At 41.8% G+C, this 17209-nt stretch overlaps 1 protein-coding gene across 2 annotated transcripts in view; it reads left to right on the forward strand.

Moving 5' to 3' along the window:
* Nucleotides 1-17209, forward strand: part of LOC308655642 (uncharacterized protein) — a 43445-nt gene that overhangs the window by 15697 nt on the left and 10539 nt on the right. Inside the window, exons 6-9 of one of the 2 annotated variants that reach the window (XM_081305718.1) lie at nucleotides 10411-10463; nucleotides 10882-11024; nucleotides 11854-11929; nucleotides 14959-15015. The gene's annotated coding sequence lies outside the window, so the exon portion shown is untranslated. The remainder of the gene's footprint in view (nucleotides 1-10410; nucleotides 10464-10881; nucleotides 11025-11853; nucleotides 11930-14958; nucleotides 15016-17209) is intronic. The other variant, XR_014023484.1, reaches the window with a different exon arrangement.

Below are 17209 nucleotides of genomic sequence, written 5' to 3' on the forward strand. Positions count from 1 at the left end.
CATGGTCATATAATTTTTTCAGTGTATCACAGACTGACCACCTTGCTTTAGGCCTGAGCTGAAGCAAAACATGGAGTGATGTAGGAAAGAGAGACTATTTACCTTATGGTTGCTGGGAAGGAGGGAGAGAGAGGGAGACAGAGAATGAATTAAGTACATCATTACTTGCCTAATAAGTTTTGTTTTGCAGACTATAGATGTGGCCTTTCTATTTTAGTGTTTCTGCTTCCCTTGATATTCTAGTGTGCACTTGTGATGTGGTTCACATCTTGATGCCTCATGGTCCAGGTCCAGGTACAAAAAGAAGAGGAAACCATGATGCTAGCTTCTAATAAAGCATGGGAGAGGCTACCTCAAGTATTCTGAGGGCAAAATCCCTAGTCAGTGTGTGGGCTGTTCTTAGCACACTAACAGCATTCCAAAAGTCATATAAGAAGGTTTGATGGTCTTAGACAAAATCACTATGCATTTTGTACTAACCCTAATAAGAAGGAATCACATTTCCTGAAGATTGAGGTGGTGACTTCCATTGTAGGTTATTGGGCAGCTAAAATCTTTCAGTACCACACAAAACATGAGCACTACTGCGGTCAGAGGAATATATTACCTGTGTAAAGTGCAAGTTTGCATGAGTACCCCAAATTTTTCAGAGGAAATTTATGTAGAGAGGAGTAGTTTTGTGTAGTGGGCAGTTCTAGAAACCTACTAACAAATGACATTGGTCACCAAGACCCTTCAATGCTTCTTGCTATGCCATTATCCCAACAATTATGCTGATCTCCTGGTATCAAGGTGCAGGATGGCTCTTTAGTTGGTCTTGAACCAGCTCAATTCTTCCCCACCCCTGTTGCTTGTAAGTGTCAAGAATAAAAGTGAAGTGTGGACATAGAAGGATAAAGAGCAATCCCGTGCACCACTGGCCAAACTTTCTGTGTCATGGAGAAGGTGAAGTGGCAGAAAGCAAAAGAGGCGACAGACATGGTGAACTCAGCAGTCTCTTTCTCCTTTTGTTAAAATATTTTTTGTTGTTGTTGTTTTTGATGGACCATTTTTTTTTCTTAAATTTGCTTATTTATATATAGCACTGGGAATCAAATGCAATGCCTCACACGTACGAGCCAAGTGCTGTACCTCTGAGTACTTCTATGCCTGGACTCCACATGGGTATTTAAAATATTGCCTTCAATAAGATACTGATTCATTTTTTTTATACTATCTTGTTCCCAAAAAGAAGTTTGTAGTGTAGCAGAAATAGAATAAGAAAGAGGTCAACAGTGTTAGTGTTAAACCATGATGCAAAGAAAAGACCACTGACTCCAATTTAAATCAAATTAAAGTAAGCTTGTAATTCCGACAAGCCGGGACTGTCCCTCTCCTGAAATATGTGGGAATAGAAGACAGTACTCCAACTATCTAGGAGCTCAGTTTTATAGCACAAAAAGTTGCAAAAAGGGGGGTGTCTTGAGAACTTACAGATAACAGGATTTTGAAATGCATAATACAAAGGCAAGTAGTAGGTTAAAGGTCTAAGTGGTTCAGCACTTAGGGAGTAAATATAAATCCCAACATCAGAATTTATGAGGCACTATTAGAGTTTCAGAGGGGATTGTTATCTTGTCAGGGAAAGCCAGAATTTATGAGGTACCACTGAGGTTTCAGAGAGGGTTGTTCTGGTCAGGGCAAGCCAGGCATGGGTGAGTTCAAGGTACAGGCAGGAATTCCAAAGAAGATGATAAATCTCAGGAATTTATAGTAAAACAGAAATTAACTTTTCATGACTTTGTGACAAGATGGCTCCCAATCTTAAGATGGAATTAGGCTGGGTTCATCAGTTAGCAGAGCACACAGTCACCAGGGGTTTGAGAAGGGGGGCTCTGGTGGAATAGGGAAAGTAGCAAATGATTAGCTATTACTTTTATTAATTTGGAACTTTTTAGAAACTCTAACCAGAGACATACTCTTAACTCAGAGTTTTGTTCTGTATTGCCCTAGGGTTCAGGATCTCTTTTTATTAGGGGAGCAGTCCAGTTGAGAAGTGGATCCTTCAGAAATCTAGCATTACAGTGGAGGGTTTATCTTACAATGCTCTGGTGATTTCTCAAAACAGGATTTTTAAAGTTGGAACCTACAATTTTGGTATAAATATGTATGAGGGTGCTCTCTTAGTCCCTATAGCCATCTCAGTCATAAATATATATGTATGTTAAAAGCAAGAAGATTTGTGTGGGGGGGGAGTAGTCTCACCTTTGTCAATAGTTTTTTAGACACATGACATTTCATTTATTTAGTGTTTTATTAAAACAAAAAAAATGCACCTCATTGATTTGGAGGCATTTGTTTTCTCTTTTATGTTCTCCAATTTATTCTACAGATTTAGAAACTTTTTTAGATTCAAACATCTCCAATCTTGTCACTATAATTATATTTGATCTTTAGAAGGAACAATTCCTTTATCTGGAAATGCACAGGTTCCACAGTGGAGATGTTTTAGAATTCTTGCATTCATATAGATGTATGTGTATGTATACATATATGCATATGTATATGTATTTGTATATGTTGAGATTTGTGTGTATATATATATGCGTATACATATATACATATATCAACATGCTTTTGTTTACAGTCCAGTTTCTCTCAGTCCCAGTCTGACTGACATTGAGCTCAAATTTATACTGGGCATAATCTGAACTTTAAAATATTCATGTAAATAAAGAACTCACAAAAAGATTTGTAGCTAAGATCTGAGAGACACCTTTGGGACTTACCAATATTAATGATAAATCAGTGAGTTTAGGGACTCCCCATGTTTCCCAAACACTGGTTATTTGAAATAATAGCAATTCACAAATAGAGGAAATCTGCTATTGATTCAGGGGTCTAGCAAGGGCTTATACAAAGAACACTTAAAAAAGAGTATCCAGAAGAAAGGCAAATTAAGAGTATAATTGTATAGGGAGTCCTTGGTGGTTTATTGGGGTTTGGAATTAAGTTAACCTGGTTTGAAATTTGGTTTTCTAATATAGAATCAAGATCACAGTCCAGTAGACACAAAAGCTGGTAATCTCCACAGAATGTCATGTGACCTGCCCTCACGGCCTCCCCTGGATATGGAAGCATCCTTTCCCATTACCATACTGAAAGAATCCAGGGTTAACTTAAAACATGAGCTGACTTTGGAACCTAAAAGAGGGCCTCATGTCACTACGGAAGTGTAGGATTTCACAAGGATGGTGGGTGGGGAAGCAATGACAGAATGACAGACATGCCACATCTTCTTTTCTTGAGAAGGCTGAGTTCTGTGGGCTGCTCCTGTGGAAAAGGTGGAGAGAGGCAGACCCTGTGGACATCTCAGGACACTGATTATGGGCAACTGAAATACTTGTTTTCCTATGTTTTTCTCCTCAATATTGGTAACTTGCATGTCTTACGTGGTTGTGAGAGACCGTGTTTCAGTTTGACAGAACTTTTCTAGAGAAGATGCAGACTTGAGACAGGCACTGCCTTGAAAGAAGAATGTAGGCAACATTTTCTCCTAGGCCCCACCTGGTGAGATAGGTACATTGATGGAAGGTGGAAATGACCACTCCCTTTCCTGGGCCACAGAGGGTTGGAGATACCTTTTTAAAATGAGGAAGCCCTGGTTTCCCTGGGAATGTATGCTTTTGCCTGTCCTTTAGTCTCCTGTGCTGGTTAGTAACAGGGCTGTTCCACTTCACACTGGTGAGGATAAATTAATGAGGAAATGAAGGATGAGAGGCAATAGTGATACAATGAGCCCTGGTACAGGTCTGAGTCAAATCTATTTTCAGAAATGGTCTATGCTTCAACTTAGGATGGACAATAGCCAGAGGAGTATACACAGTTCTGAGAATAACTGCCTCAAAGTCATCATTTCTCCTAGTAAATTCATGCTGATAAAGTTAATACTGAAAAAAGAAAAACCATCTTTACAATTTCATTGAGAAAACCCAGTGGTTTTCCTGGTGACGCACTTTTGTATCTGAACCATCAGTCAGCTTTTGAAAATAAGGGTTGACTCACCAAGACTTGCCCTATGACACTTCAAACCTCACCTCAATATATTTATCCCTCTATGTTCTCAGATTTGAAACTATTTCTTGTGACCTTTGTCCAGTGCCACTCACTTTCCTGCACTAAAATCATGACTTCAGTGATTTAATGTCAGATCTAAAATCCTATGAGCATGCATCTGCAATTTGCTTTGTGAGTGTCAAAGTGACACATCCCATGCTGAACTGCTTCCTGAGTGAAGGAGTGTGATGAGTGGGCTGTGAACTAGAACACTACTTTTTAAACTCCACTTACGATGACACTGACAATTATTCCAATCAGTATGTTTATCTGAACAATTTCAACAAGACTCTTTAATGCTCCTTGGTATAAAACAACTGGATAGAAGAATGACTGTAATTTTATTCTGTGGTGAAAATTGGTGGCACATGTGTGTGGCAGTATCCCCGGTTACATAAGGTCTTTCATAAGAATGTAAAGAAAGTATTGATTGATCTGGAGTATAAAAACAAACCAAAACCAAAAAAAAGAAAAAGTCCACCAGATATTTTGACATGATTTGGGCTTATCAAAGAGGAGCATAAAGAATGATGCTTGGGACTATTCAGTGTCCAACCTAGTGTGTGTGTGTGTGTGTGTGTGTGTGTGTGTGTGTGTGTGTGTGTGTTATGTGTGTGTATTATATTTCACACACACACACTTTTTTTTTTTTTCCTTTTGATATCAGTATTAGCTGCAGGGCAGGCTGAACAAATGTTAGCTGCAGGTGGGCTGAACACTCAACCCCCACCCTTCTGGTGCCTTATAGCTTATTTGCCTCAAGACTGAACGCTGAAACCACTCAAAACTGAACACTCAACCCTCACTTGTCTGGTGCAATGGAAACCCACATTGGGCCCCTGCCTGAGGGCAGAAGATGACACCCTTAGCAACTACTGTATGATCCAATCACAATGCCAACAAGGCAGCTTGCAGACCCATAGACCCCATTAGATTTTGGCTATAAAAATTCTCTCCTGCCAGGCCCTCCCCTCTTCTCACTTTTCCTTCCCCCTTTGCTTTCTCCCTCTCTTTCTTTTCTCTTTTTCATCTCTCTCTCTCTCCCCCTCCCTCCTCCTTTTTCTGTCGATCAGATACTGCTACAATAAAGATCTCTTGGTCACTCTGAGTGCCATGGTCATGTTCCTTTTATTTTGGTGCCAAATAAAATTCACATTTGACCACCACAGTGGTCTTCAGGGACTCCCTCCTCCCTCAGATTTGACCTCTGGGTCCAAAATTATTTCTCTTTCTCTACATAGACCTCACAGATCATCTTCAGAGGACTGTGTAACCCCCGTGAACACATAATGGAGTACTGACTGTTGATCATCTTGTCAGCCTCAGTGGAGCAAGGCATGTTCCAATTTAAGGCCACCTACCAGACTCTTTCTAAAATGTTTCACGACAGGCCACTGGGCTTCAGACTGTCCCAGTACACAAAGAGGTGCATGGCCTGACCCTAGCCCCCATATTCTTGTAGGGCTAGCCATCCATGATTGATGGGGTCTCAAGACTCCTGTATCAACAAGTCCAATAACCATGCTGGAACCCAGGGTCGAAATGACTGTCCATGGTCACTTTCCTTTCACCAGGGGTTGAATTCAGGGGTACTCAAACATGGAGCCACATCCCCAGCCCCTATTTTGTATTTATTTTGAAACAGGGTCTTGCAAAATTGCTTAGTGCCTCACTTTTTTGCTTAGGCTGGCTTTGACTCTTGATCCTCCTGCCTCAGCTGCTGGGAATACAGGGGTGTGCTACTGTGCCCAGCACACCTAGGATATTTCTTTGCAGCAAAAGTAGCATCCAGGAGAATCTCTGCTGCCCCAGGTCTTTTCTCCTTGTCCTACCTCTCCTTCTCTATCTCCTCCTCCTCTGCCTCCACTGCCTACTCCTCCATCTCCTCCTTCTCTGCCTTTACCCCCTCCTCCTATAACTTCTCCTCCTCCAGCCCCTCCCCCTCTCCCTTCACCCCTCTAACTCCTCCAAACTACTTCCTCTACCTCAACCCCTCCTCCTCCCCTCCTTCAATCCCTTTCTCCTCCACCTTCCCTCCTCTTCCTCCGTCCTCTCTCTTCCTGCTGTACTCCTCATCCCTTGTTCACAGTCTTCCTCCTTCTCCACCCTTTCTCTACCTCTATTTCCTTCTCTTCTCCACACCCTTCCTCCTCTATTTCCTCTTCTTACTCCTCCTCCATCACTTCCTCTTCCCCTCTTCTACTCCCTCCAAAACCTTCCTCCTCCCCCTTTCTCCTTCTCCATCCCCTTTTCTTTCCCTCCTCCACTTTCACGTCCTCTTCTTCCTCCTATATTTTCTCCTCCTCTGCCTCCACTCCATCTTCCTCCATCCCCTTCTCCTTATTTATGCCTCTCAGCCATACTCCCTCCTTCATCTCCACCATATTCTTAGCCTCCACCCCTTCCTGCACCCCTACTTCATTCCCTTCCTCCTCCTCCCACCTCCTCCTCCTACCTCCTCCCCTTCTCCATTCTTTATTCTCCATCTCCTACTCTTCCCCTCCTCTGCTCCCTTTTTCTTCCACCCCCTTTCTCTTCTTCCTTCATCCCTCATCCTCCTCTTTCTTTCTTTATCCCTCCACCCCTTCCTTTTCTCCCTTCTTTTTTGTACACTGCTTTCTTTTCTCCTTCATCCTCCTCCACCCCCTCTTCCTCTACTCCCTTCCTTTTTCTGCACTCCCTTTTTTCTTCCTGCCTTCCTATTTCTCCATCTTTTTCCTAATCCTGGCTCCTTCCTTCCCATCCCTTCTTCCTTCTCGACCCCCCTTCTTTTTTGTGCTCCTTTATTCTTCATTCCCAGCCCCTCCTTCTTTTTGCCTAATCTTTTTTTTTTCTTCAGTGGCCTCACAGCTGCAGATTTTGGCTTTTACCCCGACTAGTGACCAAAGTCTTGAGCACTCAAAGTCCAATTCCTATAACTTTGTTCAACATGGACACCAGTGGGGTTAAAGGAGGATTAAATGTCACAGCATTCAGCTACTTATGCATATAAAGGAAGATGGCAGTATCTTTCTGAAAGGAGAATCAGTTAAGATGTGGGAGGAGAGTGCTGCACATATGAATGTTGTAGAGGGAATTGTGCTGGGAGAATGGACACATTGGCTGGACCCACTAATGCCAACTTCAAAGCTTTGTTATAATCATTGACAGACTGGAAGAGAACATCAGCAACTCTGTGAACCATAGCACACCTGCCAGTAGACACCAGTCACTATGAGCCTGGTGGACCCTGCTAGTCAGTGTGGCTCCCTCATTGGAAAATATGTTTAGGAGATGAAGGAGTTTGACAGAGCCAGGGGCTCAATCCCAGGTGACAAGGACATTCTCCCTAATGCAGCTGGGTGGGCCTTTGCTATTTCAGGCATTTCTCAATCCATCACTGAGTGTGTCAAACAGATGTGCATAGTCATGTTAGAGTCCCCCCACTGGGTTGCTCATCCCATACTGCCCAAGATGCCATCTTCTGCAGTCCTCTTTTCAGGGATCCAGGGCAGGTACAGCACAAGCAGCAACAGTGCACACTTTTCCCACAGCACCTCATCCATGTGCCTCAATCCTGATATAGAGAAACCCCTCTAGAGACCTGTGCCATTCAAGGACAGTCTGCCATTCCGTAGCTAGCCTTGACCAAGTTGCACCAATTGGCAATGCAACACTCTCATTGTCCTGGGACACAATGATCACACGGGATTAAACAACATTGATTCCAGCTCTTCAGATGTGAAAGGCTGTCTAGCAGGTTTGCATGCACCTGGTCAGGCTACTCACAAACTCAGTGTCCGAAACAACTTGACTGGCTGCATAATCAGGTGTCAAGGCACCAAAACAAATGAGTTCCTTCAGATGTCTGGAGCACAGGTGAATATTGTGAGCCCAGTGGAAGATCTACTGATAGCAGCTCACCATCACTGAATCTGCTGCCAGCAGTAGCCTGGCTCAGAATCTCATCAAGCTCAGCCTTTCCTCAGAGAGAGGTGGCATGGGGAGCCATTGGAGCAATGCAGATTGATCTCTTATCCCTTTCATCTGCTCACCGCCACTCATGATCCACCTGTTTAGTTTCTGAACAGTGATTCCAGGTTTTACACAGTTTGTAAATCTTAAGATTCTACACACTTTATTATCCACTCATGGTTGTTTAATATTATTTGTTCTAATTAGTTATATATGACAGCAGAATGCATTTCAACTTATTGTACACAAATGGAGCATACATTTTCATTTCCCTGGTTGTGCACGAAGTACAGTCAAACCATTTGTGCAACCATACATGTATCTAGGGTAATGCTGCCCATCTTGTTCCACTACCTTTCCTATTTCCAGGTCCCCTCCATTCCTTTCACTCCCCTTTGACCAATCTGGGGTCTGAACCCAAGGATACTAAACTACTACAACACATCCCCAGTTGTTTTTAATATTTTATTTAGAGACAGGGTCTCCTTAAGTTAATTAGGGCATCTCTAAGTTTCTGAGGCTAGCTTTGAAGTCTCAGTCCTTCTGCCTTAGCCTCCTGAGCCACTATGGATTACAGGCATGAGACACTCACTATGTCCCACTGAAATAATTTGTTTTTTAGATTCTCAGTTTAGTATGAATCTAAACATCCATATGTCCCCATCCAAATAAAGGTCAGTGGGCCCTGGGCTGGCTGACCTCTCTCACTGCTCTTCTCTACCTCTGCCTGGAGATAAGCTCAGTGCCAATTCTTTCTGTCATTCCTTATAGTTTAACCATAAATGAAGAAGCAGAATTTTACTTGGTTTTGTCTTATCTGAGTTTTGAATAACTCAATGTTATCATTAGTGCTCTATCTCTGTGGTGCTATAACTTGTGTGGATTCTCTGCCTCAGTTGGCTAGACTCCTAGTGCTGTCTCAGGCTGTGGGTCTTCCAGATCTCTCTTTTTTTAAGAGCCTCACTTCTTTCCAGTTTAATTTTTTAATCTTGATAATGTCATTCTTTTTAAAAATTTGTCCCCCAAGTGCACCCACTTCATTAATGCTGTAGACATTGGAAAAACATTGTCAGATTATAGATTATGGATGAATTCAAATTACTAGAAAATTCCAGTGCAATGTCTGGATGAGCTCTGACTATTCATATATGTGCATTTATGTCTTACACCTGTCTATCCTGATCCTGGTTTATTTCATATCACCATATATTTCTTTTTACTGAATATCATTTGCATGAGCAATTCTCTGTGTATTTCAAGGTTCTTGGAAAGGTTTTCAGTAATTTTCTCATGTTTATTCATTTGTGAGGACATTTTTTTTCCCACTTAATATTCCCTTTGTGTGAATTCATTTTCCTCTGTAAATACTGCAGGCATTTGCCCTGAGGTAGAGCAGTCATCTTGCACCCTGTTGCAGTTTCATGAAGGAGCCTCATTTTTAATAGATTTGAGTGTATCACTCTCTTCTTTTTGATTTCCTTTATCTTCTCATTAAGAAAACCTATAAGACAGGGGGCATGGTGGGTTTTGAGAGATAAATCCTTAGGTGTCCCCTCCTGGACACAGGGAATGAGCCTTTCTGGGGCCGCATTTCAGCACTCAGAGTCTGGCTCCCAATATGGGAATGTGATTACCCCTTTGCAAGTGGGTATTTATTCTGAACTGTGAGTGAGGCAGGCTCTAACCTGAGCTGGTTCAAATGTTTTCTTTTGCTTTCAATGAGTTCTTTTTATTATTGTCATGCAATTAGTTTTTTATGCACTTAATACTTGTACTACCTGATTGTCTTTATATTTTTCTGTCTGAAAATGAGATGACAGAGTAAAAGTGTGAGCAGGCCTTGCCCATGAAGCCCCGGCCTCTTCCCAAGTGATTTATGCCTGGCTTCCTCCTTCCCAGTCAGGCCTGACCAGGCGGCACACACCTTATCTGAGGTCAGGTCAGGCTGCCTTGGAACCAAGGATGTAATTCCTCACATATGCCTGGGACTCTGTGCCCAGAAAAGCTTCCTAGCCAACAGGGCCTGCTTTGGAAAGCCAGGCTCAGCTCTGCATGAGTGGAAATGTCCCCCTGGTGGGGCAGGTCCCCTTGCAGGGAGGAAGTCCTGCCTGAAAAGGGCTTTGCCAATACCTTGTCTTCCTGGCCTACGTACCCAGGAGCGTGATGCATCTCCTGTCAGTCAGGGTCCCAGAGTGTGCATATTTGGGCTGGGGTAAGAGAGGGGTCTTGTGGAGTCCTGGCCAGTCAGAGGCCTGTATCTCTCACCCTGTGGAGCTCAGAATCCATCTCCAGGACTGTGTCTTCTCTGCTGTGTGAGGCCCAAGTGGCTTTGGCTCACATATGTCTCCCTGTGACCTGCAGGTGCTATAAGGTCCACAGGAAGGAATTCTGGACTCCCCAGAAGGCAGAAAATGGTGAGTGTGTGGGGCAGGTCTGGGAGATGGGCTTGTTAGAAGTGGTGAACCAGCTGTGGCTGGCCTCAGGCCTCCCACTGTCAGCTCTATAGTCAGCCAAGAGTACCTGAGTCAGATGCTGCTTCAGTTCAGCCCTTGCTTCCTTCAGTCCACGGTGTGGGTTGGTCCAGGTCTGGCAGCCACTTTGGCAGAACCCTCTCTGCCCAGCTGGACCCCAGCCCTAGGTTCTCAGTGTGAAGTGGAGGCAGAGGGTCTCATGGGATCCTGCCTCAGGTGTGGGGCTCATGTGTGGAAGATGCTGGTCTGAGGGGTCTGTGTTCCTCCTTCTGCCCAGGAGTCACCCTGCTTTCCCCAAAGTAGCCCATGCCTGGGTGTTCAGTTGATCCTTAATATATCTGCCCTCTCCTCACATATCCAGACTCTACCTTGCCATCCAGCGCACAGCATCATCAACTCTTTGCTCCTCACACTACATTCATATGGGCACAGCTTCAAAGATGTTTTCTGTTTGTGAATTTGCCATGTGATGAAAGCAGAGATCAGCCACCTGGAATTCCACTGGTAAAATACTTTGTGCCTCTCTTCATTTATCTTCCGCAGGCACAGATAATGTAATAAATTTATGTTGAAATTCCACTTGGCTCTTCAGAGGGTCCTCTGTCCTCTGCCATTTTCCTGTCCATTCCTGTGGCTGTGAAAGTGTCCTTCACTGCCTTGTTTCTTGCAGGGTGCAGACAATTTTGGGCCCTGGGGCAGCTCCTTTTAGAGGGCAGTCTGATGTGTGGGATGTAGAATCTCAAGGGAGCAGCTGGAGGGACTGGGTATGAGGAATCCTTTGGGGTTTGAGCCATGCACTATTATCACTTTTATACTTCATTTCTTTCTTCCTTCCTCCCTCCCTCCTTCCCTCCCTCCCTCCCCCCCCCTCTTTTTCTCTCTTTCTCTCTTTCTTTCTTTCCAGGGATTGAACATAGTTGTGCTTAAACACTAAACCACATTCCCAGCTTTTTAAACAATTTTTAGAGACATGTTCATACTAAATTTCATAGGGTCTAACTAAGTTCTAAAACTAGCTTTGAACTTTTGATACTCCAACATCAGCCTCCCAAATCACTAGGATTGGAGTCATGTGCCCTCACGCATGGCCTGAATACCCTAATTTCAGAGATTAGTTTTTATTGTTTTTTTCTGTTACACTTCACATTGTTTTATATATATAATATATATATATATAAATATATATATTATATATATAAATATATAATATATATAAATATATAAAAATTATATAATATGTATATATATACCTGCAGCCAGGTGCAGGTTTTTTTCTTTAAAACATGTTTAAGCAATTCCCCTTAATTTTCTACACCCATTGTCTTCTGATTAGGCAAAGCTGTGAGAGGCTTTTTTAGTCCTCAGATCGCACTATGTCCACTGTGATGTGCAAATGCAGTAATTCACAGGTAAGTCTTTCCTCTGTTGTTTCTGGAATCTGAGACCAGACACCCACACTGGGCACTCAGTGTTTCAGTCAGCTTTTTTGCCACTGGGAATAAAGGACCAAACAAGAACAATTGTAGTAGAGAAAAAGTTTATTTGAAGGCTAATGGTTTTAGAGGTGTTAGTGCACTCGAGGCTGGTTCTACTTCTTGGGGCTCAAGATGAGGCAGAACATTATGGTAGAAAACTATGGCACAGGGAAACAGATCACATGGTGATCAGAAAGTAGAGCGAGAGACTCCATGTACCAGATACAGTATATCCCCCATAGCCACATCCCCAATAAACTGCTTCTTCCAGCCACACCCCAGCTGTCTCCAGTTACCACCCAGTTAATCCTATCAGAGATTAAGTCACCAATTAGGTTAAAGCTATTTCACAATCATTTCTCCTTAAAATCTTCTTCCATTGTCTCTAGTTTGAGCTTTGAGGGACACCTCACATCCAAACCATAACACTCAGGCTGCTGTCTTATATATTTTTATGTATATATTAAGCATATATATTATGTATTATATATTGTTGTTCTTTATTATTCTTCACTTTTTTCCTTGTGTTCAATTGTAAATAAACTTTTCTCTTAATTGCATTTCAGTATTTCATTTCATATATACAGAAGTTGATTTTTGATTATTAATTGATATTATTCAAGTTTTATCTATTACTTTTCACTCCTGACCTTGGGCACACATCTTCCTATTGCCTGCTTCCAGCTTTTGAAAATCATTTGTCCTGCTGCTGTAAACTTTAATGTAAAGCATTTCATTGAGACCTACATTGTGAAACCATTTGGGTCACCCCAACTTTGGGAAATGGCTTGGGGTCCAGGAGCCACTCCTGTGACACAGGAGATAGGGTTGATCATTTCAGCATGTGAAATTGAGCAGTCATGGCTCTGTGAGGAAGTTTGTGTGAGGCCTCTGTGTATGTGTGAGTGTACTGGAGCCCCATGACTTCTCGGGTTCTGATCTCCCCCTGTGAGCAGGCTTTCTGGTAGGAGCAGCAGTGAAGAAACACCATCAAATGCCCCTGTTATTTTGCAGTAGAGACTCTAGGGAGCGGGAAGCTAGAAATAAAAGTCAAATGCACATCGTGTCTGTGGTCACTGTGTCGCTGTCTCCTCCTACTTGGGGCCTGTGGATGCTGTCTCTGTGGGTGAGTCTGAGTGTGAGTCGCCTGCACCCACCTGTATCTAAATGGTGAAGTCAGTGATTTTGTCCCACTGTCTGGGGCTATGTGAGTTGGCTGGAGTCTGGAACACAGGGATTTTCTTCCTGGAGTGGCTGGTAGCACTCCTCTTGCTGTGTTGTCTGGAAGTGGTGACAGCAGGCATCCTTGACTTGGTTTTATCATCATGGAGGGAGCCTTTTGTCCTTCATCCTTAACTATCATGTTAGGCTCAGGTTTTTTAGAGCTGTGGCGTATTAGGGATTTTCATTATTTCCAGGTATGTTTGTGTCATGAAGATGGCTTGAGCTTTGTCAGCCACTTTTTCTTTATTTTTTCCAGGTGTCAACACCTCTCCAGATGCACAATGCATAAGTGTTTTCTACAGTTCCTTGGGGTGCCATTTCACTATGATTATTTCCTACAAAGGAAACATTTTCCTCTTTAGTGTTGATTCACATTTAAGTTGCACATGTTGATGAGGAGCAGTGAGCTAGTTGCACACCTGTTCCAGTGTGTCATGATCAGATCAGGGCATTAGCTCTTCCATCTGTTAACATTTATCATTTCTTGGTGTCTGTTGACTGCTCCCAGCTTCATTATGAAATACACAGGGACATTCTGTGCACCCTGGTCACCTACTGTGATGGTGTGCAGTACTGCTGGCCCTCCTGAGGTATTCTTGTACCTGATACCCAGCCTCCTTCCTCAGGCCCACCCTGTCCTCCCTCCCCTCTCTTCCTCCCTCTGGTGACTACTTGTGTACTTTCTGTAAAATCACCTTGTAGCTCACCCTGTGCGTGAGACCAGACAGTATGGCTCTCTGTGCTGCCTTATTTCACTTAGCAGGGTGTCCATCAAAAAATTTTTTTTTTCTAATTGTCTTCTGTATTTCAATAGTGTCTGTCATGATGTTTCCTTTTTCATCACAAATTTTACTAATTTGAGTTTTCTCTCTCCTCTTTTTTAGGGTGACTAATGATGTATCAATTTTATTTGTTTTATTTTTTTTTCCACAAAACCAGTCTTGTCAATTCTTTGAATTGTTTCTTTTGTTCTAATATTATTGATTTTCACCCTGATATTAATTATTTTCTGTCTTTTAGTTTTGGTGTTCTTCTTTTTCTAGGGCTTTAGGTTGTAATGTCAGGTGGTTTATTTGTTGATTTTTTTTATTCTTAAAATGAATGAACTTAATGTTATGAAATTTTCTTCTTTATATTCCCTTCATAGTGTACCAGAGATTTTTATATGTTACATTGGAGTTCTCACCTATCTGTAAGAATTTTTTTTTATCTCCTCCCTGATGTCTTCTGTTATCCACAAGTCATTTGATAACATATTATTTAGTCTCCAGGTGTTGGAGTAGCTTATATATTTTTATTTTGTCTTTGATTTCTAATTTTACTTCATTTTGGTCAGATAGAATGCAGGATAGTATCTCTAGTTTTTGTATTTACTAAAACCTGGTTTGTGGCATAACATATGGTCTATTTGGAGAAGGATCCATGTGCTGCTGAGAAAAAAAAGTATATTTGCTTGTTGATGGATGGAATATTCTATATATACAAATGATTGATTATTTTATTGAGTTCTATAGTGTCTTTGTTTAGTTGTTGTTTGGAAGATCTTTCTAGTGATGAGAGAGGTGTGTTAAAGTCACCTAGTAGTATTGGGTTGTGGTCTATTTAATTGTAGTTGAGAAGAGTTTATTTGATATACATAGATGTCCAATTGTTTGTGGCATATTTGTGAATGTTATGTCTTCTTGGTGTATAAATTCCTTAAGCAACATGAATTATCCTTCTTTATCCCTTTTCACTAGCTTTGGTTTGAAGTCTACTTTATCTGACATGAGGACCTGCTTGTTTACATGGTCCATGTGAGTAATATGTTTTTTCCTAACCTTTCACCTTCAGTCTGTGGATGTCTTTTCCTGTGAGATGAGCCTCTTGAAGGCAGCATATTGTTGGGCCTTTTTAATTTTTTGTTTTTAATTCCAATCTGTCAGTCTATGTCTTTTAATTGATGAGTTTAGGCCATTCACATTCAGGTTATTATTGAAATATAAATTGTATTCCTGGACATTTTGATTTATTTTTGGTTTTTACCTTGACTTGGTTTCTCCTTTGATTGGCCTTTCCTTTAGTGTAGTTCCTCCCTTTGTTCACTGTTCAATGTTGTTTTAATCTCCTCCTGGGATATTTTGCCAAGAATGTTCTCTAGTTCAGGCTTTCTGCCTACAAGTTCTTTTAACTTATTTATCATGAAAGGTTTTCATTTTGTCATCAAATCTGAAGCTTAATTTTGCTAGATGTAACACTCTTTGTTGGCATCTATTTTCATTAAGAGCTTGCTATATATTGCTCCAGAATCTCCTGGCTTTGAGAGTCTGGGTTGACAAATCTGTAGAGATTCAAATTTGTCTCCCCTTATATGTAATCGGATTCCTCTCTCTTGTGACCTTTATGATTCTATCCTTAATCTGTATGCTAGGCCTTTTCATTATAATGTGTTTTGGTGTAAATATGTTGTTATTTTGTACATTTGGTGTCCAGTAAGCTTCTGGTATTTGATTTTCCAATTTATTCTTCATATCTAGGAATTTTTTGATATTATTTAACTAAAGAGATTGAATACTTCTTTGATTTAAATTTCTGTGCCTTCCTCTATCCCAATAAATCTTAGATTTGATCTTTTGATGATATCCCATAATTCTTGGAAGTTCTATTAATGATTTCTTAGAATCTTTACTGTGTGCTCAACTTATTTTCAAAATTGTATATTTTGTCTTCATTATAACTGATGTTCTGTCTGTTGGTGATACTTTCTATTGAGTTGTTTATTTGTTTTATTGTTTACTTCATTTAAAGGATTTCTGGGTTTTTTTCAGAATCTCTATCTCCTTCTTGAAGTAATCTTTTGCTACCTGTATTTGCTCTCTTATCTCTGATAGAGTGGTCAATTTTTTTCCTATATTTGCTCTCTTATATCATTCTTTAATTCACAGATCATTTTAATTATGTACATTCTGAACTCCTTCTATGACATGTCATCAATTGTGCTGTTGTTTCTATTATTGCAATATCTTGGTTTCTTTGGGGCAACTTCTTCCCTTCTTTTTTTCATGTTGTCTCTCTATTTTCCTTTCTCATAATGTGGATCTGATATATTGCAGTTTCTACCCTATAATCTTGTAGTGTCCCCGCAGATTACCTCTCCCTCACCTTGGTGTTGGGCTTGTGTTCCAAGATGGATACTACTGCAGGTAAAGGTGGTGGTGGCAGTAGCGGAGGTAACTCAGTATAGCAATAGGGATGTCCCAAGATGGATTCATCCACTTTCAGAGATGGAGATAAAATGGGGGGCCATACAATGGCTTTGGGCTGCCTGTTCTGAGATGCAGCACTTGGCCTACTGTGCTTCAGGAGGCAGCTGCCTCCAATATCTGTCGGTTGTCCAAAGGTGGAAGTTACAACTTGGGGAGGGCTATAGCAATGGCTGCAGTGTTCCAAGATGGAGGCAGGCTGGGGGAGCAATGCATTGGTAAATGGGGAACCCCAGCATGGTCCTCTGCTCTGTGCAGAGGCGGTCCTGGGCCTGGGCTCTCACACATGTCAGCAGGGATGGTACTGTGACTGATTGGGCCTGGGCTCCCCTGTGAGTGGCCGGGATGGTCCTTAGCCTGGGCATGGGCTCTAGCATGGGTCAGTAGGTTGGCAGAAATAATGGGCTTGGTCTTCTGAGTGGCAGAGATAGTTCTATGTAAGGATTCTGAAGTCTCTGATTGCTTCATGATTTTGGCATGCGTGGTGGTAGGAAGTTACTGTGCAGAGGCACAGAATGTCTCGCTGCTAGGAACACTTCTGTGCAAATCACAGAATGCCTGCCTGCTGTTGCAATTTGCCCTGCATGAGGAGGCTCTGTATTAGAGCCTTATCAGCTTTGACCTTGATCTCAGGTCCAAGCTCTTTGGAATAAAGAAACTCACTTGTTAGACAACCACAAAATTTCACCAAGCTCCTCTGCACCTGAACCTGTCCACATAACCGTAACTTTAAACATTTGACTTTCCT

Source organism: Spermophilus citellus, assembly GCF_964194105.1.
Source record: "Spermophilus citellus genome assembly, chromosome: 1".
NCBI lineage: Eukaryota > Metazoa > Chordata > Mammalia > Rodentia > Sciuridae > Spermophilus > Spermophilus citellus.